Raw genomic sequence first — 27,375 nt, 5'->3', positions numbered from 1 at the left:
CTTTATGACTCCAGAGACATCTTGGGCATAAAGATCTTGTCTCTGTCTCCTCATAGTGGAAGGCCTAGTAAAAATTGAAACAGCACACCCTGACTCCAAGATTAATCATTCCTCAAGCCCAGCTGTAGGGGCTGCTTTCCAGAGGGGCTGTCCACCCTGGGGATAAGGAAGCGCTACTGCACCAAGGGAGGTCACGAGGGCACTTTCTGAATGCTGACACTGGACATTCTTGCTCAGTGTTGATTGCATCTTTGGTTCCTGTCTTGTGCTTTGGCTCTGAGCTTTGCTAACTGTGACTTTTGGCTCTGGTTCCTTTTGGGCTTCTGCCCCCTGGCCTCCACGTTGTCTCAGTGGCAGACCTTCCAGCTCTGATCATCAGCTGCATCCTTGATCTGGCTTGTTGCATTCATTCTCTTTAGGTCTCCTGCTCTCTTTTCTCCACAGTCCTGGGCTGAGGGCCTGAGGCCATTTCAAAATCCCAGGTCTGGTCATTGACAGTGTGTCCTGGAAAGGTGAGTGGAGACCAGAAACATTTGTCTTCTATTATTCTTTTCCTTCATGAAAAACAGACTGAAACAATATATTCTGCCTTTCTGGACTGCATAGGTGTGTTATAAAGATTAACGTCCGTGAAGCCTGTGTGGATTAATATAAAAAGCAGCCATGTAGAAGACTGCCAAGGTATTGCCTTGGCAACATTTCCACTTTAGGAAGAAACCTATAACACAAGCTGTCATTATAAAGTAAGGAGGCTGTTTTATTTTTACCAAATGCACCAAACTCTGTACTTCTAGGTACCTCTTGTCCCCTTCAAATTAGCCACTGTGGGAAACTGTCAACTTATTTCAGCAGTTAATGCCCATTCAAAAAATTGTTAGGAATGAACTTTCGCTATTTCCTTTAGAGACAGAGGCATATTTTTCTCAAATCTTCTTAGTGGTAAAAAGTCTTTATTCTATCAGGGTTGTCCTGAATTTAAAACCACCAAATCTGGAGGGAATGTCCCCCACAAGTCTGGGAAATATTGAAGAAAGAGAGAAAGAGACAGAGACACACAGAGAAATTGATTGACTGATTGATTCCACCTGAAACTATAAAAGAAAAAAAGAGCTTACTCTAAAGTAGTAACTGGATGTGTGTGTCTCATGCATGCGTGTGGGGCGGTGTAGTGATTGTATGTAGGAAAGTCAGAGAGAGAGAATATCCTCGGTGTTTCAATTTGTTGGTAAAGTAGTGACTTTATGTCCCACTGAAAAACGAATGCAAATCTAATGGGCCATGCATACTACAACTTCCACACCTGTCAGGAAAATTTCTCAGCTTCAGTCTTAATTAGAAGCATAATTTTTTTTTTTTTTTGAACAGATGATGCTGTCAGCAGGAAGGCAGAAGGTCCTACAGGGCACATCACGGGAACGTGTCTCCACCCAGGATTCACATAGCTCTGTCATCATATCTGAACTCTGCTGCCGCAGATGACCAGCCAACAAGGCTGGATGTGCAGACTTGTGAATGCTTTCAATTGAATTTTTGAGGAAAAGTTTACTTTGCAAACTAGTCAGCTCCCCTTTCCCCAATGCCACTAGTCTCTATGTCCAGTATTCCTTCCCTCAGGCCTCTCTCTGCCTTTATAAAGATCAGCAATTATTTTCAGCTCCAATCAGGATGCTGCCTCACAGGGGCCCTCCAGAGGCAATAAGTCTGGGAGAAGGTGGATGATTTACCTATCAACAGCTACCTGGCAGATACTGTGGGATACTTTGCTGTCAACACCAAAGGATTGACGAGCATAGTTTTGCTAACCATAGAAAAATCTGTAAGAAAAAAAAGAGGAATTAAAACCTCTCCTCCTCCTCTTGAAAAATCTGGTTGTTTCTTTCTTTCTCTTTGGTAGCTAATTCCATTTTTAGATGCCTATGAAAAAGACAGAAACATGCTTGCTTTGTGAATTCTGGTATTTCCTAACTCATACTGTCTGTGATCTGGACAACATTAACAATGGACTGAATTCCCTGTGTTTGCAGTATTTCCTGGATCCCCAGGAGGGTCCACCTGTTAGATTCTACTGAGGATCACTGGAGGCTAAGTCAGGACATAGGTGCTCAGTCCGTGTCACTCCTCTTGACTCTCAGCTGTACTGTTCACCTCCTCACCCTGTAATTGGCATACCTCTCTTCCCGACTTGCCAGTACTACCAAATTGCCACATTTCAGAAACTGAAATGCCAAAGTATCCTGAGGTCCCATGTCCATGGTTTTTGTTTTGTTTTTTTCCTATTTTTATCCCTCTGGTAGACTACTACAATGTTTTAGAATGGATTCGCTGAATCTGTTTCATCCTGTAGCCTAAATTCAATTCAGCTTAACAATCATTTGTGGAATCCTCGCTAAGGACAGATATAAAAGCTACAGAGGGTACATAAAAAGTTGAGACATCGTTCACGATCTAATTCGGTAGATATTCAAGCACAAAAAGGAATGTAACACAAGATAGAGTAAGATAGGTATCTTAGGGTACATTAAACATTGTTCCTTGATCATTGTACTGTTAGATGTTGGCCATCAGGAATGGGATACTGATGAGGAAAAGGGTGAATGACAGAAATCAGGAAGCCACACTATCAAACACCTTTGCAATAAATAAGTTCAAACCTGAATTCTGAGAGGGGCCTGTGCTCCTTTGGCTTCACTGAAACCTTTTAAGTAGTACTATGTAGGTCAATCTGTTTTCAAGGTTTAAGTATGAAGAAGCTGTTATTTAGTTTTTTAAAGACTTTATCTTTTAGAGCAGCTTTAGGTTTACAACAAAATTGAAAGGAAGGTACAGAGATTTCCCCTATGTTCCCTGCCCAACATAGGCACAGCCTCCCTCAATATCAACATCACCCACCAGAATGGTACTTTTTTTTTTTACCAAGGATGAACCTACATTGACACATCATAATCTCCCACAGTCCATAGTTTACCTTAGGTTTCACTCTTGGTGTTATACCTTCTATGGATTTGGCCAAATGTATAAGGACATATATCTATCACTATAATATTACACAGAGTACTTTCACTACCTTAAAAAAAAACAAACTATGCTCTGCCTATTCATTCCTCCCAACCACTTTTCATTTTATGGTCTACATAGTTTTACCTTTTCCAGAATGTCATTAGGTTGGAATCATACAGTATGTCACCCTTTCATATTGGCTTCTTTCACTTAGTAATATGCATTTAAGCTTCCTCCATATCTTTCATGGCTTAATAGCTCATTTCTTTGTAGAACTGAATAATATTTGATTGGGTGTACCATAATTTATTTATCCATTCACCTACTAAAGGAAATCTTGGCTGCTTCCAAGTTTGGGAAATTATAAATAAAGCTACTATAGACATCTGTGTGGAGGTTTTTTATATGGGCCTATGTTTTCAAATCATTTGGGTAAATACCAAGGAACACAATTGCTGGATTATATGTTTACTGGAGATGTATGTTTATTTTTGTAAGAAACCACCAAACTGTCTTCCAAAGTGGTTGTACCACTTTGTATTCCCACCAGCAATGTATAAGAATTCCTGTTGCTTCAAATCCTTGTCAGCATTTGGTATTGTCAGTGCTCCAGATTTTGGCCATTCTATTGGATACATAGTGGTATCTCGTTGTTCTTTTAAAAGAAGCTGTAATTTTTATTTATTTATTTATTTTAGAAAATAATGGTGGAATGTAAAATTTGGAAGAGATGTCATAGGCCATCTGACCAAACCCTCCAGAAGAGGCTGAATTCCTTCCTTCAACAGAAACATTACTCAATCAGGAGAGACAGTCCAACATTTCTCTAAACAGACCCAGAAGTGATTTATTCACTTCCTCCTGACCCAGTAGCCTATTCTTTCTTCAGAAAACTCTGTTCATTTTTCTTACATCAAGAGAAAATCTGCTCCCCTGCAATCTCCCCCAGATGGACATATAAACCCTTCATTATGAAAGACTTTAGATGTGGAAACAGGTATCATGATCCACCACCCCTCTGTTGCCCACCTCACCCTTCCACACCATTCTCTTCTGCAGTTCAACATCACCAATTCCCTCAATAGATATCCCCTCAATTCTTTTATTTTGTTAGAATGTAAAAATAATCAATGACTATACTAGAAAATATATTAAAGCATAGAGTAACAACTCTAGAAGCATGTGGTCTAGTTAAAAAGATGAATGTATGATATGCACACTATAAGAGCACAAAAGAAGGACACTGAATGAAATTGGGTGGCAATGACACTGAGCTGACTGATGATGAATGAGTAGAAGGATAAGAGGCAGATTCGGAGAAGATATTCTAGAAAAGATCTTATGATGTTCAGAGCTTGCACCACAGCCCAGAAGTAGGAAAGTGCACAGTATTTAGATGATGATAGGCATTCTTTTTGGTAAATAGTTTGTATGAAGGACTGGTAAAAGGTGAAACTAGAGAGGTGTGTGGAAATCAGATTGTGAAGGGCCTTACATGCTAACTAAAAAAGAAAATGTTATTTTTGTCCCAAAAGTTATAGGAATACATGCCATTAATGTGTTTAAGAAAGGGAGCGTTTTTGTTGCTGAAAGTTCACTCTGCTGGCAGGGGGAAAAAGAATTGGAAGGAGCAACCTAGGATCAAGAAGATATCAGTGAGGCTATTGCAGAGAAAGAAGTCACAAAAACCAGAGTGGCAGCAGTGTTGGAATGAAAGAGAGAAAAGGAAAATATATTTCAGAGATTGAATCATTGTGACTTGTAATGATTGAAATTTAGTGGTGAACTTCTATACAACATAGTACTGAAGGTCTTAGAGCAATTAGCCACAAAAAAAGGGAGCCAAATCAGAAAGAGAAAAGTAAAATGATCTCTGTTTACAGAAAACATGTTCCTATACACAGCAAATCTAAAGATTTCACCAAAAAAAATCTTAGAACTAATAATGAATTCAGTAAATTTGCAGGATAGAAAAACATACAAAAACCAGTTGCATTTCTATATACTAACAATGAACCATGCAAAAAGGAAGGTAAGAAAACAATCCCATTTGCAGTAACATCAAAAAGCATAAAATACTTAAAATAAACTTCACCAAGTAGTTGGAAAAACTTGTACACTGAAAACTGTAATACACTGAAGAAAGAAATTAAAGAAGAAATAAAAAATGCAAGTAAATGGAAAACATCCCATGTTCATGGATTGGAAGACTTAATATTGTTAAGATGCCCATACTACCCAAAGCAATCTACAGGGCATAATACTATTCCCATCAAAACCTCAATGGCATTTTTTATGGAAAAAAAATTCTAAAATTCATATGAAATCACAAAAGACTTTGAATAGCCAAAAGCTACTTTGATCTTGAGAAAGAAGAATAAAGCTGGAGGCATCCTAATTTCAAAATATATTACAGAGAGGACCTTCAAGATAGCAGAGGAGTAAGACGTGGAGATCACCTTAATCCCCACAAATACATCAAAAATAAATCTACATGTGGAACAACTCCTACTGAACACTAGCAGAAGACCTCAGACTTCCCAAAAGGCAAGAAACTCCCCACGTACCTGGGTAGGGCAAAAGAAAAAACAAAAAAAACAGAGACAAAAGAATAGGGACAGGACCTGCACCTCTGGGAGGGAGTTGTGAAGGAGGAAAAGTTCCCACACACTAGGAAGACCGTTCATGGACAGAGATGGGGGGTGGTTGGGAGGGACGGTTCAGAGCCACGGGGGAGAGCGCAGCCATAGGGGTGCAGAGGGCAAAGCGGAGAGATTCCCGCACAGAGGATCAGTGCCGACCAGCACCTAACAGCCTGAGAGGCTTGTCTGCTCACCCGCCGGGGCAGGTCGGGGCTGGGAGCTGAGGCTCGGGCTTCAGAGGTCAGATCCCAGGGAGAGGACTGGGGTTGGCTGTGTGAACACAGCCTGAAGGGGCTAGTGCACCATAGCTGGCTGGGAGGGAGTCCGGGAAAAATTCTGGACCTGTGGAAGAGGCGACAGACCATTGTTTCGGGGTGCGTGAGGAGAGGGGATTCCTTCCCTGTCTGCCCAGAAGAGGCAGAGCACCACCTAAATGAGCTCCAGAGACGGGCGCAAGCCACGGCTCTCAGCTCAGACACCAGAGATGGGCATGAAATGCTAAGGCTGCTGCTGCTGCTGCCACCAAGAATCCTGTGTGCAAGCATGGGTCACTATCCACAGCCCCCACCCTGGGGAGCCTGTGCAGCCCGCCACTGCCAGGGTCCCGTGATCCAGGGACAACTTCCCTGGGAGAACACACAGTGCGTCTCAGGCTGTTGGAACGTCATGCCGGCCTCTGCCACGGGAGGCTCACCCAACATTCCAATTATAACTACCATACCCCTCCCTCCCCACAGCATGAGTGAACCAGAGCCCCCTAATCAGCCGCTGCTTTAACCCCATCCTCGCTGGGTGGGAACAGATGCCTGAGGGCAACCTATATGCAGAGGTGGGGCCAAAACCAAAACTGAGCCCCAGGAGCTGTGCGAACAAAGAAGAGAAAGGGAAATCTCTCCCAGCAGCCTCAGGAGCAGCAGATTAAATCCCCACAATAAACTTGATGTAACCTGCATCTGTGAAATACCCGAAAGGACAACGAATCGTCCAAAATTGAGGTGGTGGAATTTGGAAGCAACTGTAGACTTGGGGTCAGCTGTCAATGACTGATTTGTTTCTGATTTTTATATTTAATCTTAGTATTGTTTTAGCGCCTGTTATCATTGGTGGATTTGTTTATTGGTTTGGTTGCTCTCTTTCTTCTTTTTTTAATTTAATAAATTTTTTTCTTTCTGTTTTCTCCCTTTCCTTCTGAGCCATGTGGCTGACAGGGTCTTGGTGCTTTGGCCTGGTGTCAGGCCTGAGCCTCTGAGGTGGGAGAGCCGAGATCAGGACATTGGACCACCAGAGACATCCCAGTCCCATGTAATATCAATTGGTGCGAGCTCTCCCAGAGATCTCCATCTCAACACTAAGACCCAGATCCACCTAACGGCCAGCAAGCTCCAGTGCTGGATGCCCCATGCCAGTCAACTAGCAAGACAGGAACGAATCCCATCCATTAGCAGAGAGGCTGCCTAAAATCATACTAAGTTCACAGACACCCCAAAACACACCACCGGACATGGCCCTGACCACCAGAAAGACAATATCCAGCCTCATCCACCAGAACACAGACACCAGTCCCCTCCACCAGGAAGCCTACACAACCCACTGAACCAACCTCACCCACTGGGGGCAGACACCAAAAACAATGAGAACTATGAACGTGCAGCCTGTGAAAAGGAGACCCCAAACACAGTAAGTTAAGCAAAATGAGAAGATAGAGAAACACACAGCAGATGAAGGAGCAAGGTAAAAACCCACCAGACCAAATAAATGAACAGGATATAGGCAGTCTACCTGAAAAAGAATTCAGGGTAATGATAGTTAAGATGATCCAACATCTTGGAAATAGAATGGAGAATATACAAGAAACGTGTGACATGGACCTAGAAGAACTAAAGAGCAAACAAACAATGATGAACAACACAATAAATGAAATTAAAGATTCTCTGGAAGGAATCAATAGGAGAATAACTGAGGCAGAAGAACTGATAAGTGACCCAGAAGATAAAATAGTGGAAATATCTACTGCAGAGCAGAATAAAGAAAAAAGAATGAAAAGAATTAAAGACAGTCTCAGAGACCTCTGGAACATTAAATGCACCAACATTCGAATTATAGGGGTCCCAGAAGAAGAGGAGAAAAAGAAGGGGACTGAGAAAATATTTGAAGAGATTATAGTTGAAAACTTCCAAAACATGGGAAAGGAAATAGCCAATCAGGTCCAAGAAGTGCACAGAGTCCCATATAGGATAAATCAAAGGAGAAACAAATGAAGACACATATTAATCAAACTATAAAATATTAAGTACAATGAAAAAAATATTAAAAGCAGCAAGGGAAAAGCGACAAATAACATACAAGGGAATCCCCATAAGGTTAAGAGCTGATCTTTTGGCAGAAACCCTGCAAGCCAGAGGGGAGTGGCTGGACATATTTAAAGTGATGAAAGGGAAGAAACTACAACCAAGATTACTCAACCCAGCAAGGAACTCATTCAGATTGACAGAGAAATTAAAACCTTTAGAGACAAGCAAAAGTTAAGAGAATTCAGCACCACCAAAGCAGCTATACAACAAATACTAAAGGAACTTCTCTAGGCAGGAAACACAAGAGAAGGAAAAGACCTACAAAAACAAACCCGAAACAATTAAGAAAATGGTAATGGGAACATACATATTGATAATTACCATAAGTGTAAATGGATTAAATGCTCCAACCAAAAGACATAGACTGGCTGAATGGATACAAAAACAAGACCCGTATATATGCTGTCTACAAGAGACCCACTTCAGACCTAGGGATACATACAGACTGAAGGTGAAGGGATGGAAAAAGATATTCCATGCAAATGGAAATCAAAAGAAAGCTGGAGTATCAATTCTCATATCAGACAAAATACACTTTAAAATAAAGGCTATTAAAAAAGACAAAGAAGGACACTACAGGGCTTCCCTGGTGGCGCAGTGGTTGAGAGTCCGCCTGCCGATTCAGGGGACACGGGTTCATGCCCCGGTCTGGGAGGATCCCACATGATGCGGAGTGGCTGGGCCCGTGGGCCGTGGCCACTGGGCCTGCGCGTCCAGAGCCTGTCCTCCACAATGGGAGAGGCCACAGCAGTGATAGGCCCACATACAGCAAAAAAAAAAAAAAAAAAAAAAAAAAAGGACACTACATAATGATAAAGGGATCAATCCAAGATGAAGATATAACAATTGTAAATATTTATGTACCCAACATAGAAGCACCTCAACATAAGGCAAATGCTAACATCCATAAAAGGGGAAATCGACAGTAACATAAGGGGACTGTAACACCCCACTTTCACCAATGGACAGATCATCCAAAATGAAAATACATAAGGAAACACAAGCTTTAAATGACACATTAAACAAGATGGACTAAATTGATACTTATAGGACATTCTATCCAAAAACAACAGAATGATATTTCTTCTCAAGTGCTCATGGAAATTCTCCAGGATAGATCATATCTTGGGTCACAAATCAAGCCATGGTAAATTTAAGAAAATTGAAATCATATCAAGTATATTTTCTGACCACAACGCTATGAGGCTAGATATCAATTACAGGAAAAAAACTGTAAAAAATACAAACACATGGAGACTAAACAATACACTACTAAATAACAAAGAGATCACTGAAGAAATGAAAGAGGAAATCAAAAAATACCCAGAAACAAATAACAATGAAAACACAATGACCCAAAACCTACGGGACGCAGCAAAAGCAGTTCTAAGAGGGAAGTTTATAGCAATACAAATCCTAACTCAAAAAACAAGAAACATCTCAAATAAAGAGCGTAGCCAAAAGCAATTAGAGAAAGAAAAACAAAAAAACCCCAAAGTTAGCAGAAGGAAAGAAATCATAAAGATCAGATCAGATATAAATGAAAAAGAAATGAAGGAAACAATAGCAAAGATCAATAAAACTAAAAGCTGGTTCTCTAAGAAGATAAACAAAATTGATAAACCATTAGCTAGACTCATCAAGAAAAACAGGGAGAAGACTCAAATCAACAGAATTAGAAATGAAAAAGGAGAAGTAACATCTGACACTGCAGAAATACAAAGGATCATGAGAGATTATTATAAGCAACTCTATGCCAATAAAATGGACAACCTGGAAGAAATGGACAAATTCTTAGAAAAGCACAACTTCCGAGACTGAACCAGGAAGAAATTGAAAATATAAACAGACCAATCACAAGTAATGAAATTGAAACTGTGATTAAAAATCTTCCAACAAACAAAAGTCCAGGACTAGATGCCTTCACAGGCGAATTCTATCAAACATTTAGAGAAGAGTTAACACCTATCCTTCTCAAACTCTTTCAAAATATAGCAGAGGGAGGAACACTCGCAAAATCATTCTACGAGGCCAGCATCACCCTGATACCAAAACCAGACAAAGATGTTACAAAAAAAGAAAACTCCAGCCCAATATCACTGATGAGCATAGATGCAAAAATCCTCAACAAAATACTAGCAAACAGAATCCAACAGCACATCAAAAGGATCATACACCATGATCACGTGGGGTTTATCCCAGGAATACAAGGATTCTTCAATATATGCAGATCAATCAATGTGATATACGACAAGTTGATGGATAACAAGTTGATGGATAAAAACCATATGATCATCTCAATAGATGCAGAAAAAGCTTTTGACAAAGTTCAACACCTATTTATGATAAAAAAAACTCTCCAGAAAGTGGGCATAGAGGGAACTTACCTCAACATAATAAAGGCCATATATGACAAACCTACAGCCAACATCATTCTCAATGATGAAAAACTGAAACCATTTCCTCTAAGATCAGGAACAAGACAAGGTTGCCTACTCTCACCACTATTATTCAACATAGTTTTTGAAGTTTTAGCCATAGCAATCACAGAAGAAAAAGAAATAAAAGGAATCTAAGTTGGAAAAGAAGAAGTAAAACTGTCAGTGTTTGCAGATGACATGATACTATACATAGAGAATCCTAAAGATATTACCAGAAAACTACTAGAGCTAAGCAATGAATTTGGTAAAGTAGCAGGATACAAAATTAATGCACAGAAATCTCTTGCATTCCTATACACTAATGATGAATAATCTGAAAGAGAAATTAAGGAAACACTCCCATTTACCATTGCAATAAAAAGAATAAAATACCTAGGAATAAACCTACCTAAGGAGACAGAAGACCTGTATGCAGAAAACTATAAGACATTGATGAATGAAATTAAAGATAATACAAACAGATGGAGAGATACACCATGTTCTTGGATTGGAAGAATCAATACTGTGAAAAAGACTATACTACCCAAAGCATTCTATAGATTCAATACAATCCCTATCAAACTACCAATGGCATTTTTCACAGAACTAGAACAAAAAATTTCACAATTTATATGGAAACACAAAAGACCCCGAATAGCCAAAGTAATCTTGAGAAAGAAAAATGGAGCTGGAGGAATCAGGCTCTCTGACTTCAGACTATACTACAAAGCTACAGTAATCAAGACAATATGATACTGGCACAAAAACAGAAATATAGATCAATGGAACAGGATAGAAAGCCCAGAGATAAACCCACACACATATGGTCACCATATTTTTGATAAAGGAGGCAAGAATATACAATGGAGAAAAGACAGCCTCTTCAATAAGTGGTACTGGGAAAACTGGACAGCTACATGTAAAAGAACAAAATTAGAATAGTCCCTAACACCATACACAAAAATAAACTCAAAATGGCTTAAAGACCTAAATATAAGGCCAGACACTATAAATCTCTTAGAGGAAAACATAGCCAGAACACTCTATGACATAAATCACAGCAAGATCCTTTTTGACCCACCTCCTGGAGAAATGGAAATAAAAAGAAAAATAAACAAATGGGACCTAATGAAACTTCAAAGTTTTTTCACAGCAAAGGAAACTGGAAACAAGACGAAAAGACAACCTTCAGAATGGGAGAAAATATTCGTAAACGAAGCAACTGACAAAGGATTAATCTCCAAAATATAGAAGCAATTCATGCAGTTCAATATCAAAAAAACAAACAACCCAATCCAAAAATGGGCAGAAGACCTAAATAGACATTTCTCCAAAGAAGATATACAGATTGCCAACAAACACATGAAAGGATGCTCAACATCAGTAATCATTAGAGAAATGCAAATCAAAACTACAGTGAGGTATCACCTCACACTAGTCAGAATGGCCATCATCAAAAAATCTACAATCAATGCTTGAGAGGGTGTGGAGAAAAGGGAACTGTTGGTGGGAATGTAAATTTATACAGCCACTACAGAGAACATTATGGAGGTTCCTTAAAAAACTAAAAATAGAACTACCATATGACCCAGCAATCCCACTACTGGGCATATACCCTGAGAACACCATAATTCAAAAAGAGACATGTACCACAATGTTCATTAAAGCACTATTCACAGTAGCCAGGACATGGAAGCAACCTAAGTGTCCATCGACAGATGAATGGATAATGAAGATGTGGCACATTTATACAATGGATTATTACTCAGCCATAAAAAGAAATGAAACTGAACTATTTGTAGTGAGGTGGATGGACCTAGAGTCTGTCATACAGAGTGAAGTAAGTCAGAAAGGGAAAAACAAATACCGTATGCTAACACATATATATGGAACCTAAAAAAAAAAAAAAAAAGATTCTGATGAACCTAGGGGCAGGACAGGAATAAAGATGCAGATGTAGATAATGGACTTGAGGACACAGAGAGGGGGAAGGGTAAGCTGGGGTGAAGTGTAAGAGTAGCATTGACATATATACAATACCAAATGTAAAGTAGATAGCTAGTGGGAAGCAGCTACATAGCACAGGGAGACAAACTCAGTGCTCTGTGACCACCTAGAGAGGTGGGATAGGGAGGTTGGGAGGGAGGCGCAAGAGGCAGGGGATATGGGGATATATGTGTACATGCAGCTGATTCACTTTGTTATACAGCAGAAACTAACACAACATTGTAAAGCAATTATACTCCAATAAAGATGCTTAAAAATATATATTACAAAGCTACAATCATTAAAATAATATGACAGTAGAAGAGAAAGACCATCTGAATAATGAGTAGAAAAAAGTACAAAAAGGGAAAGGTACAGAATAGGTGTTGGTCCAAAGGAAAGAAAAGTCCAACCACTATAAAATAATCAAATTATGTCTAAAGATGTCCAAGTAAATTAGAAGCCTTCACCACAAGAACAATGAGGCTCCTTCACGGGAAAGAAAAGCACTAGCACACCAGCTCAATTCCCCAAAATAAAGGGAAGAAAGATATTTTTAAAAAACAAGTCACAATAATGTTCAGCTGAGTCATACTTATAATAAAGGATGTAATAATTGAGAGAAATCGAATAGTCTGCCTTTAAACAAAAAGGGTAAACAAGTAATTCAATCTCTATGGAAGAGGAAAATGACAGAATTTTTAAAGAAGAAAGGATCTCATTTCCAAAAGATGTTAGTACAAGTTACATAAGTTTTCTGTAGGACTTAATGTTTTTACAACCATAATCCTGCAAGCCATGGGAATAGTTAAGAATTTAATCATTTAACTAAGCAATTGACTATTGAAGCAGTTTGGTTTTACCAAAAGAAAGAAAAAAATAGACATAATCTTGGAAACTTTTGCCATTTCAACATTTTTTATAATGAGCCAAACAAATTACCTTCTAGCTAGAAGAAAACTGTGTGAAATTCAGATGGAGAAAAATCAAGTTGGTGTCATGGAAATACTTGAATTGATCAATTCCAGCCCTTACAAGCAGGCTGAGGAAAACTTCAAACATAGTCATGAGGTAATGTCCATTATTGGCAGAGAAATAGGCTGGGTGTTCCCATCTCAAATTGTTCTAACTCTTCAATTTACCCTTTTCCAAATAATTTATTCCATAATAAGAGAATGTTTACCTTCTGACCCAAAGGAAGAGGGCCAATACATTTTTCCATCCACTTGTCTTTTTAAAAATAAGACAAAAAAGAAAAATAATAAAAAGAAAATGTATCAATTCCTAATAGACCCTAATAGCTAGATAGTAATAATGGATAGATCCTAATAGACCTAATTCCTTATACTAGGGGCCTGCTCACATAGGTTCATAGACAAAACATTCTAAAACCTCACCCTTCTGTTGTGTAAACAAATATCCCCTCCAGAGACAGAAATAACTGAGATCCTGTTTCTATATCAAACACACATGTGGGAATAGCTCCTAAAACTCCCTAAGGATATTTGCCCACTGTAACTAAAACATTTTCTGAGTATCTAGACCTGAAGTTGCGTGACATTTTTTCTTGTCATTATTTTCCAGATTCCACCAGAGGTCTATTGAAAGTGTTTTCTAGCAGATTCAGCAGTGAAGGCTACCTGAAGAATAGGCCCAACTCAGCTCCAATGCTCCACCATCAAGGTGGGAAAGCAACATCTGCAGCTTTGCTGCAGGGTCTCTGTTGGTGTAAGAAACTCTCAATACTGAGACAGACTTTCAATACTGAGCTTCCATGGAAGGTCTTCCTCTAGTGCTGACAAGCTTGGGAATCAGGAAAGGAGGGAAAACTGAAGTAACAAAACATTGGCCTTCAGTATTATGCTAACTGGAACTGAAGTAAACCAAAATACCAGACCTCAAGTAGCCAATATGAAACTCACTATAAGAAATGAACAAAATGCAAACATCCTCCAGTGTAAAATGATGGCACAGAAACATTGTTCTGATTCACCAAGCTTTCTAATCCTTTTTAGTTTTCATAATTATCCCAGTTCTTGCCTGAGCATTAAATATGCTCATTAAATTTCTCTCTGATAGGCTACAGAAAATTAAGCCTTAGTGGGTGGGTTTGTTTTTGTGCCCTTAACATTCCCCAAAAGTTTTGTTTCAAAATCTAAAACTCTATTAATCCACACTAGTAGCCACTAGAATCCTGTCCTATCTTGGACTCTTCAAATGACTTAATACTGTACCCAAGTGAAGCACATATTTTTAATTTCCTGCTCTAGTTTAGTTTCTCTTTCTTAACATGGGAACAATAGTAGGGTACCTATAATTTGTCTTAACAGAGTTATGGTAAATGTTCTGCAAAAATTAGCTCACAGATATTTTTTCTGGACAAATATGAAGCGCCATTTCATATTGGAACTGTTATGACACACTTAATAAATACTGATATAGAAGATTATAGTAATAGCTTCATAGTGGCTAACAGAGCTGAAAGTTGTAATTATACATACACTTCAGCCCTCGGGATAACATATCACTGTCCACAATCCTTTTAACTTCTCAGGAATGGACGACCTAATGATCCATTCGGTTTTGCCTTTATCATCAAAATAGTTTATATTAACAAAAATTCAATCCACTAAAAGGCTATGGCCTGTGACTCAGATATTTTAAAAACTGACCAAAGTATCATCCAGTGGACATCTCAGATCTCTACTAGCCCAGGATAGGTATGCAAATCTAACTCACTATTTAATATTATAAATGTTATTTTGATGGGCAATCTAAGTCAATGGGTAAAAAGAGTAGAATTATAAAGCAAGACAAAGCATATGTAATCCATTTTACATCCATTATCGTGGGGCCCAATTCACCAAGATGGTGGCTTTTTGCTACTTAAGGTTATAAGGATTCCAGCCTCCAGTGAGGTATTGGACTGGATCACCCCTGCATTCACTTTCTGAGAAAGGTTGTATAGAATGACAGGACGGGTTTAGGTTTTAACTCCCTATCCCCATGTTGGATTTCAGTTTTGTCTGTGGTATAATACTGAACAAATCATTTAATCCTGAGTCTTAATTTCTAATGTATGAAGTGGGAACAATAAAGCAAGCTTGGAGAGAGTTGTAAATACTTTTGTTGCATTCATTCCATGACATTTTCATTTGTTCACAGTTCTGTCCTGGGGCTTCTTGAGGGCAGGGACTGTGTCTTATCCATCTCTAAATCTTAAATGCCCAACAAATACCCAGCAAATGAAAGACACTCAATAAATGAACTATGGCCTCTCAGAAACATTTGTCACAATAATAATGACTTCCCGTTCAGCGGCAATGCCTCTTTTTTATTTTTAATTTTTTAAGAAACCTCTGCACTGTTTTCCATAGTCCCTGCACCAATTTACAATCTCACCAACAATACACAGGGGTTCTCTTTTTTCCACGTCCTCGCCAACACCTGTTATTTCTTGTCTTTTTGATAATAGCCATTTTGACAGTGTGAGGTGATAGCTCATTGAGGTTTTGATTTGTATTTCCCTGATGATTAGTGATGTTGATTAGTGATGTCATTTCCTATTCCCTTTCCCTGCTTCTTATTTTTTCACAGCACTTACTCTTTAGCAGTGACTTTATATTATATATCTATTAATTTGCTTATTGTATCCCTCTTGACTAGAATGCCCTTCATGAGGGCAGAAATTTGATCTTGTTACCTGCTGCATCTCCAGCACCCAGGAAAAAGTCTGGTATGGTATATATTAGGTACTCAATAAATATTTGTTGAGTGAATAATTAATGTCAAAATTCACTTTTGAATTATTCAATATCCATTTATTTTACGTAACAGTACCAGGCAAGCAACAGCTTTAGATCTCAGGGTGAGATTACACATGCTGCCTGCATTACTTACCACACAGCATGCCGGGATGGAGGAGGTTGAGCTGAGAGGCACCACAAAAGGGGGGCTGGCGGCAATTCTAAATTGCATCCAAACCAGAGAATGGCAAACCCAGTGCAGCCCACTGCAGTTGTTGGTATTAGAGTAGGGAAACAACAGGATGGGAGAGCCTTAGCATAAGGACACAGCTTCCTACTATCAGGAGAAGAGTAGAGACCACAGGACTCCAAATAGCAAACAAGGTTATCTGGGGAAACTGTCAGATGTACTGGAACAGAAGAAAATTTGCAAAGCTCACAAGAGATCTGTCACCTTAATGGTTGTTTCCTAGATTTCAGTGCAGGATCATGGCTGCCTACTGGTTTGACTGATGCTCAGTCCAGTATCAGGCATGGGGATGGGCTGGGACAGGTATTGTGGGGATTGTGCAAAGACAAATAAAATCTCTATCTTCAAAGTGGCTGGAGACTTATGGGAGATGATAAGACACAGCTAAGAGAAGTAAGAGCATTACATAATATGTATGTGCTCAGTGGAGCCGTGGAGTCATAGCAAGTTACGTCTGTAAAGGAGGCTATTTCTGGATTGTGTTTAAATATAGAACTAGTCTCTTGGGTAAAAGAAGAACAATTTACCAGTTGCAAATCTCTTCATCTGCAAAACTGTAGGCTTTAAATAGAATTCATTTCTCTGTGTCCCTCTATTTCTAAATTGCTATCATTCTTAATTCACACACATGTAACCCTGTATACATACACATATATACATAGATAATAAAACCTCATTAATTGGACTTTGCTAACTTGGGATTTATAATCAATCATCAGAGTGAGGCTAGTTTAATTTTAATTTTGCTTTATCAGTAATATTAGTAGCTTGTCCAACAAACAGTGTAAACAAATTATAAAAGGAATGTTCACCAACTTTAAAGAGCAAACTGTTTTCAAATAAAAAATTTCAAACACAAAGAGCTGAAGCGGAGTCAGACACTTGGACTAATGTTTTGGTACACTTCTTACAGATCCCTGAGCTAGGGCCCCCTGGAGAGAAGGGGGTTGACACACAAGGTCCCTGACCCTCACCTCACCTCAGAGCATCAGGAGTCAGAGCTTGACTTCACTTAAAGGAGAAGCCAAAGGAATTATCTCAGAAGAAACGTGACCTCACCACTTATCCCTGGAGTCTCTACTGTACTTCTTGCTCTGGCAATAAAAAGTTCTTGTGAAAAATGTGTAATAGAAAAGATGTATTCTTTTTTTAATAGGTTATTACATAAAATTTATTCATTTATAAAGATTTATCAGATGGCTAGTATGCAGGAGGCACGATTATATATCCACCTTACATTATGGATTTTTCAGTACCATGCGTTTATCTATCCACAGTTCTTGAAAGTATGCTAGAAGAATATCTCACTATTGTACAGTTACCTCTAACAGGAATTCCAATAACATTGCCTCAAAAGACTGCATGTATACCTCACAGGAAAATGGGAATCTTACCCAAAATAGAAAGAAAGGTGACTAGGGAATCCTAAAACTTAGCAAAAGCTTTTAGGACTAAGGTCAGAAAAGCTGGGATGAAGTGAGAGAGCGGCATGGACATATATACACTGCCAAATGTAAAATAGATAGCTAGTGGGAAACAGCTGCATAGCACAGGGAGATCAGCTCCGTGCTTTGTGACCACCTAGAGGGGTAGGATGGCGAAGGTGGGAGGGAGACGCAAGAGGGAGGAGATATGGGGATATATGTATATGTATAGCTGATTCACTTTGTTATAAAGCAGAAACTAACACACCATTGTAAAGCGATTATACTCCAGTAAAGATGTTAAAAATAATAATAAATAATAAAAATAAAAATAATAAAAAAAAGAAAAGCTAAAATTCAGAATGAGATGGAAATGGGAAAAAGTCAGGAAGGGAATGAAAAAAAAACTTGGAAACCACTCAACTAGAAATTTTCATTTTACCTTAGAAAAATGATCACAAAGTGCAGAGGAGCTGGATATAGGAAGGCAGAAATAGGAGTCACACCACCTAGCAGCCTCTCTGTGTGGCTGAGTTGAAAGACTAATCAAGACAGGCCATGGTCCTCCATCTCCCTTGGACACGTTGAAGTTATTTCCTATTTGATTCCTTTCCTAAGGCTGCTCTCCTCACTCAATGTCTGACTTTCAGATACTGTTCATTCTTCAGAGCTTTGCTGCAGTTCCAGCCTCTTCTCAGCACAGCCCTCTCTGTCCAAAATGACAGCCACTTTCTGGATGCACCACGAACCCTTACACCAACACAGTTTACCACTAAGCGGTTCTTCACTGGGTGTTGAGTTCTTCGTCTGGATTAGTCTGCAGATTCCTAACTAGCAGGACTCATACCTTAAACTTTTTAATAATTTATGAACTTACTTATGAGAAAAGTCTTACAAGAGATAAAAAAATTAAATTATCTTAAATTTATATATTTAATGACTTGTGTTTATTAAAAAGAAAAGTACTGTAGGAAGTGAAACTGTCTTGGAAAGTTTGGAATATGTGTTCCACAAGACACATTCACTTAACTCCTAAAATATTTTTGACTGCATATTGATTAGATTGATGAGTGGTAGTAGGAGAACGGAGACTTTTCGTTCTAACCTGTGTGTTAATAATGTATGAAGTTGACTAGTGCAAATAATCAGATAATATGTCCCAAAGTAGACTCAAGACATTCATTACCACCACCACCTAAAAACTGCTCAGCCTCCTGTATCCTCTATCCTGCTTAATGACATCACCACTCACCCAGTGACCTAAATCAGGATACCGGCGGTTACCCAGCACTCTTCTTACTCTCATATTTGATTCCTCATCAAATTCTGTTGAATCTCTCCGATTCATCCCTGCATCTCCTTCAGACAGCTTATTCCTTGATTCAGGCCTTAGTTTCTCCACCCAGGCTCTATGGTCATTTCCTAACTGGTTACCTTATACCTGGTCTCACCTCTCTCCAATCCATGCCACATACAGCTGCAGATGATCTTTCTAAAATGCAAATGTTTGTGTCATCCCCCTTTCTAAATTTTTTTTTTTCTGTACACGGGCCTCTCACTGTTGTGGCCTCTCTCGTTGCGGAGCACAGGCTCCGGACACGCAGGCTCAGCGGCCTTGGCTCATGGGCCCAGCCTCTCCGCGGCATGCGGGATCCTCCCGGACCGGGGCACGAACCCACGTCCCCTGCATTGGCAGGCGGACTCTCAACCACTGCACCACCAGGGAAGCCCTCCTCTTTCTAAATATTATAATGACTCTTAATGTCTAAAGCATAAAGTCCTAACTTTTTTGCATGTCATTCAAAGGGCCTCATAATCTGATCCCTGCCTTTCTTTTTCATACCAACTTTAAGCATTTGCCTACATACATTGTACCTTCTACCTATGCTAAAATTGTCAGTCTTTGAAATACCATGCCATTTCATCTCACTATGTAAAACCATCTTTAACTCTGTATCCATTTACACTGTTTGAGTTAATTTCAGTCCTAACCCAGGGGCCAATTCCTTTCTTGACCACCTCTACAAGCCTGATACTTTTGTCACCACTGTGCCTGGTAAATGCTTTCAATATATTTGTTCATACACCCATTTTACCAACTAGATATCCTCTACCCTCAGAAGGGTAGGGAGGAACACAGCAGTATGTGGAGAGAGTATGTAGTTTGGGACTTCATATATTACCAATCACCATAATGACTACTCAAATGTTTGCTGAACACGGGTGAGTCAGTGATGAAAGAGTTTAAAGGAGGAATTTCAGGGAAAGAGAACATCAGGAGCAAAGGCTCAGAAGCAGCAGTGAAATTGCAGGAGGCTGAGACCAGACCAGGGTGTTTTTACCCTGACACTTCTAAATTGGAGATTTTTATGAAGGGGCTATAGGTAAGGGAAGAAGCCAGTTTGAACAAGCAGTGACTCAATAAGTAAAACATGAAATGAAACAAAAATAACTCAAAGATTTCTGCCTGGGAGGCTGGAAGATTGGCTGCACCTTCGCAGAACATGATAAACCTGGATTACACATTCAGACCAGTTCTCACCATCTGAATCTGAAAAAATGTCTAAGAGGAAAAACTGAATGGTTACCTACAAATTACTTACAAATATCCTTGCCAGTCTGAGGGTTTATGCCACCTGGTGGCAGTTTACCCAATTTTAGGTTCTATTTAAAGTGGTATAAACTCTCCAAATTTGTAGGTACCTGCAAATCCTAGCACAGTGTCAGGTAGGAAGCAGTTACTCAGGCATTTTTTGTTGAACAAATGAATGAGCTAAATGTATAAATCAATTATTCAATGAGGCAAAGCTCTGTGGTGAAAAGAGCTCTGATCTGAAGGTTGAAGGTCAAGTGAGTAGGCATCCAGTTCCATACTATTAACTGAGGGGTGACCTAAGAAAGTCACCAGATCTCTGGGTCTCAGTGTTGGTGTATGTAGAACCTCTAAGTAGGGCCAGAAGAGAAGTTACACATCAATACTAAAAGTACAGAAAGATTCATTGGGCATGACTGAATTTTGTTTTGTTTTTAATTGAAATATTTAGTTGATTTACAATATTTTAGTTTCAAGTGTACAACATAGTGATTCAAAATTTTTACAGATTATACTCCACTTAAAGTTATTATAAGATATTGACTATATTCCCTGTGTTGTACAATATATCCTGTAGCTTATTTATTTTATACACAGTAGTTTGTACCTCTTAATCCCCGACCCCTATCTTGCCCCTCTCCCCACCAGTAACCACTAGTTTGTTCTCTTTATCTATGAGTCTGTCTCTTTTGTTATATTCATTCATTTACTTTATTTTTTAGATTCCACATATGACTGATATCGTATGATATTTTTCTTTGTCTTACTTCACTTAGTATGATAATCTCTAAATCCACCTATATTGCTGTTAATGACATTATCTCATTCTTTTTTATGGCTGAGTAGTATTCCATTGTATATATGTACCACATCTCCTTTATCCATTCATGGATAAAATATTCCATTGTATATATGTACCACATCTCCTTTATCCATTCATGGATGGACACCTAGGTTGCTTCCATATCTTGGCTATTGTGAATAGTGCTGCTATGCACATTGGGGTGCATGTATGTTTTCGAATTAGTGTTTTTGTTTCCTTTGGATATAAATAAATTATTGAATAAATAATAAAGGGAGGAGAGTAGATAAGTCTGTGAAGAAATTTTTCAAATTATTTATGTAGATACTCCCCCTTCACAGAGGTGGAACATAATTCCCTGCTAAGTGTAGCTGTGTACACACCACCAAAGAGTAAAGCATGGAAAGGAGGAATGAAAGAGTGACTTTATCATGGAGAAACCTGACAAACACTACTTCAGCAAGGTGATCAATGGTGCTAAGTCATGCTGATAGTACTTACCCTTGATATGACTTCACCTCTGTGGTCTTCTTCCCCAATATCCATAATTCAAGTCTATTCAATAGAAACACATCAGAGAAATCCCAGTTGAGGGGTATTCTACAAAATACTTAACCAGGATTCCTCAAAGCTCCTGAGGTTATGAAAAAATAAGGAAAGCTTGAGAAACTGTCACACCCAAGAGGAGCCTAAGGAGATATGATGGCTAAATGTAATGTGGTGTCCTGGATAGGATCCTGGAACAGAAAAAAAGGAAACGAAAACAAAGGAAATCTGAATAAGGTATGAACTTTAGTTAACAATATTGTATCAATATTGGTTCATTAATTGCAACAAATGTACCAAACTAATGTAAGATGTTAGTATTAGGGAAAAGTGGATGTGGGGTACAGGGTTTTTTACAATTCTCTGTAAGTCTAAAAACTATGCTAAAATATTGTTTTTTAAAAAAAGAAAGCATGAGCCAAGCCTCCCATCACACTCAGCAGCATGTGGAGATTCAAGGAAACATCAAAATATTATTAAGTACCTTTTGGAAATCAGCCAAGGATATGTGAAAGAAAAAGGAGGTTTTCAATCCAGGAAAGAGAAAGATAAAATATGGTTTAGGCACAGTTAGATATAATTTTTTCTTTTGAAAAAAGTATAGTTCATTAAAATATATAGAAAAAAATAGAAAACATAGAAAAATACAGAAAAGAAGGGGAAACAAAAGTTTTCATAATCTCACCATCTATTTTATTTTCAATTTTTAAAAAATATATAAAGTTTTGTGGGTTTTCTCATGTTGTAATCACACTTGATATACAATTTAATTTCTTGGAAGTTTTTCCCTCTCTTAACTTGAAAAGATAAATCTTACATAGAGCTAGTTAATTAGTATTATTCTGCATTTTGGACAATTAAGTCAAGTGAAAGGGAACTATAGGACTTCCCAAGACTAAATGAATCTCCTGAATCTGCTCTCCTTATCTAGGATGTAGCACAGAACCAGAGAGCATGTATACTATGTTATATAGGAGCTTAATGATGTGTCTCTTGATTTCACTGTGAAGGAGATGTGGCATTTAAGAAACAAAATAGAAAAGGGGAAAATTCATTGTCAGACAAGAGCCACAGAAATGAGAGGTGGGGAACTAAGAGTGTTGGGGTCAGAAAATAGTTTAGGGGAATATAGAAGGGGCATGTGTGTGTTTAAGGAGTGAGGTATGAATAATTATAAAATGGCGTGGACTGAGAAGAGCACGAGGGATCACCTATTTTGCAAATGTGTGGCCCGTGAACATACTGGGAGAAGAATGTGCTTGAGAGTAAATGGTAGGAAGTATTAACATTATTAAAATCTCTGTAGGTAGGAGCTTGAATTCAGGCAATATTGTTTCTTAAGATTTGATACAATCACAATTTTCCAAATAAAATTTGATGCCTTAATTTCAGTTAGACTGAGGGAACTAGGAACAGTAAACATTCTTGAGTACACATTGCCACCCAGTGGATGAATGTGTATGATGCACAAATCATATGCAAAGGAAAAGACAAAGGAAGACTGTGAGAGGTTATCACCATGATGCTAGTGTTAAAACTTTATGTTCAGTGTTATCATATGTGATCCAAACCTGAATCACACCACTCATTCAGAAAGCCAGACTAGATTTTAATACACATTTTTCAAAGTATTCTGGTAAATATTATGAAAGGCTTTCAGCAGTGAAAGAAAAAAATTGAGTGTGCTTACCACCACATTAGATACTAAAGTTTCATTAATGCTAATAAAACTTATGTTCATGAATTTCCAATAGGACAAGTCAGAGATACTTAACTTGTCATAGGGCAGAAAGAGGGCTGTCAAGGCAGAGATTCGAGATTCCAGTCTTGACTCCCCAGGGTGCTAAAAGCTTTGACACGAAATCAGAGATGAATTACATCTTTGGCATAATAATTTTGAGTCTCCCTTCATCTGAAGGCAAATAAAGAATATGAGATTAGGGATACATAGAGACAATGGGTGAAGTTGGGTCATTTAAATATGTATTGAGGCCATGTTTTTATAGGGATTTCCTAGCGGTTCAACTTGGAGGGGCATAGCAATATTCTCTTGGAGTAACTCAGTAAGAATCTTCTGGTATTCTACAGACAAATCTAAACTTATATACTTTCCTAAAAAGAAAAATAAAATGTATGCAATTGGCATGACATTGAATGTCTAAGGAAAACTAGTCTGGGGCTTTGGTTTTTGCTATGTTTATGCAGTATCCTAAATAGAGGTTTATCCATTCACTTTTAAACGCCTCTCAACAGGGAACCCACGAACTAATGTGCTTCTCCTTTGTTGCATCTGGGATTTATTGATCTAATCCTACTTATGAGTTAATAAATTAGTCTATCACTGTTTCACCAGTGTTGGCAGAAGATGTAAGATGACTGAGTTAGAGACAAAAGATTTCATTATTCATAGTTAACAAGTAGGATAAACATCTTATCTGAGTTAGTTCCCTTCCCTCCAAGTCCCATGGGGGCACCAAAGAGGGGCTCAGGTGTATTCTATGCACACGGTAGGTTTTTGTCCTAGGTTAAGAACACTGAGCTTGGGGAATTCACTTTTATAATAAGTGGTAAGCAAGTCTGCCTTTTCTCCAATATGGTATATTAACCTATCCCTCAAGATTGCTTGTTGCAAACACAACCCTGATAAATGTCCTGGAAAAAAAAAAGAAAACAGGGCTTTGCTGGAGTACTTAAGGCCCATGGCAGATAGCCTTTCTCAACATTCATACTGAGCCAAAATCAGTCTTCCTACAATTTCCACTAATTTGTTCTATTTTTTTCTATTCTGTCAGCATTCTGTACTTCAAATATCTATGGTGTGTTGTTTAAATTCCACTGAGACTTCTTTTCTCCAAGTTAATCATTTCTAGTCCCTTTGACCATCCCTCCCATAATCTGGCTTTGGGTCCCCTCACCATTAGTATTGCTTTTCTCTGACCTTGTTTAAGGGGTACTTCCCAAAATGTACTACAATACCCCAAGTATGGTCTAATCAATTTAGAACAGAATAGAAACATTGCTTTGCTCATTCTAGAAGTATACTTCTATATGGCAACCTGGGATCCCATGAGGTTTTTTGGCAGTCCCATTAATTCTCATTGAAAAACACTAACTTTTACTATAAACTGCTATTAAGCCATACACTTTTATTCTATTCTAGACTATTCTTATGCCAGAGGATGGAAGTTCCATGTAGTTTTTCATTAAAGGAATCATCATACCAATCAGATTCCACTTAATATAATAGAAAATGTAAAAGTAAGCTTATTATTTTAGGATAGTCATTTAGCAGAAAAGTGTGTCTCCTTATTGTTTCCTATTTTGTAAATTATAGACCTCCTGTGTGAATATAAATGGCATATAATTCTCATATTCTTCATTTAAACAAGAATCCAACAGTCAGATATGTTTGCTTTCTCCTCTCCATTCCCCACACCATGCATATAAAAGAATGAGTTGACAATGTTCATCTTCTGCTTTAATAAAGAAAACTGAAATGTGTACTTTTTCTAAACAAAAATGTTACTTTAAATATTACTAGCAGTGCAAGAAGTTTAAATTTTTAAAAATTATGGCTAAATTTCAAACATTCACGAAAAGTAGAGAAAATAGTACAATGAACCCCCAGATAACCATCACTCGGGTTTAACAATTCAAGATTTTGCCATGTTTGCATCATATCCTTATTATTACTATCATTATTATTGAAACATTTGGTAGCAACTGGCATGTAACACATCAGTTTATTGCTATATAGTTCAGTACAGATCAACATAGATATTTTTTACAGAACTTCAATATCATTAACCTCTAGAAAAACTAATGATAATTCCTGGCATCATTTAATACCTAGATCATATTCAAATTTTTCCCAATTGTCTCAAAAATATGTTCTATAGTTTATTTCTTCTCATTGGAATCCAAACTAGGCCCACTCATTTCATGGGACTGTTAGGTCTAATAAATCTATTTTAATCCAGAATAGTCCCCCTCCTGTCTTTTCTTTGGTAAAATGATATAGCCACTTTTTTACTTAAAAAAATTTTATTGAGGTATAGTTGACATATTGGTTTCAGCTGTCTCTCTCATCCTTTTTAAAATTCTTGACCAGTTTCAAAGTGGATCACTTTTTTACCACCCCAAATTTGTGGTATCCTTTAACTTAATCCTCCCTCCCCCGTATGTCTTATACATTGATAATTAGCTCTAGAGCTTGATTAGATTCAGGCTAAAACAAGTACTTAAGTGAAATAATAGGGAAGCACTGGTAAGATGTAAACTGTAGCAATGTGTGATGCAAAAATAAATAAGAATAAAGGATAATAAAAATTCAAAACTCAATTGTCACCATGAACAGGTCTATTTTCTACAGATGTTTCTCATGGAATGAGAGTACCCTTTTTGTTGTTGTTAGAAAAGAATGTGGTATTTTGAGCTATTGAATCTGCTAGAAATTTTAATTGTTTAATAAGATACAGTCACTGGACACCCCAGCCTTTTGAGAACTACATAAAACAAAAAGCCTGCTCCAGATACAGAAAGGACATAGCTCACCTCAGGCAATTGGCACAGACACAGGGAGCGTGATTTAAGCATTTCTTCCTGTACAAAGAAAATGCGTCTACGGAGAGTATGAGAAGTTTGTCTCCACACAACTGACATGTGATCATTGTGAGTCCAAACCAAATGCATTAATCCAGAAAAAGCAGTACTGGCAGATTTCTTTTTCCTTCATTAAGCAATGACCTTGCACAGAACAATGCATTACTTACAGCAGCTGCCTCATCTTTGAAATCACAAGTTTAAAAACACTGCCTACAATGGAAATGGACGTGCTCTAGACCAGAGCTCCCATAAACACAGTGAGCATAAGGACCATGCTTCCATTCTTTACTCCCGATTTACAAAATTTTTATAGAGGGAAATCTATGATTCCACTGCATCCAATGTATTTTGTGTGACTTTATGTTAGCTGGGGCAAAGAGGCTATGTACCATGCATGGCACATATTTCTTGTTTACCATTTAGCACACACACACAGATCCATGTCTAAGATTGGTGGCATTCTCTCAGAGTTCACATAAAAGGATGGATACATTGGAAGTACAACTTTAGGACAACTGAGTGAAAACAAATATCAAATCCCACTTTGAGATATAAAATGAGTTCATATACCACTGTCCTCTTATTTCCAGCTTCTGAATCCATGGGTATCATTTATGTTTTTGTCATGTGACACATAATAAGCTTCTTTGAATCCCCACCCCCACCCCCACCCCCCAATCTACTTACAGAAAAGCAGTGACTGGAGATTCTGTAGAAGTGAGACCCAGGTAGGTGAGGATTCCTAAATGTTTTTACCTACTTGAACTATAATAAGTTGCATCTAAAGTAAGAGCCATACAGGACGTGGTGGCAGTCTTTGCTGGTGGGGGGAGTGGGGCGGCCACCAGTTACAAGGGGAATTGATGTCAGGTTGGCTCAAGGGTTACCAGGGAAACCAGGAGAGGGGCACGCCCTTCACCTCTGCTTTAATAAGCTAACAGGTGGAGATGTTCTGATGTAAAGTTAGAACACTCCTTAGCCTGGGTGGGATAAGTATGTAGGAAGGTCAGTCA

Source organism: Hyperoodon ampullatus (assembly GCF_949752795.1).
Source record: "Hyperoodon ampullatus genome assembly, chromosome: 16".
In the NCBI taxonomy this organism is placed as follows: domain Eukaryota; kingdom Metazoa; phylum Chordata; class Mammalia; order Artiodactyla; family Ziphiidae; genus Hyperoodon; species Hyperoodon ampullatus.
This window is presented reverse-complemented; position numbering follows the sequence as displayed.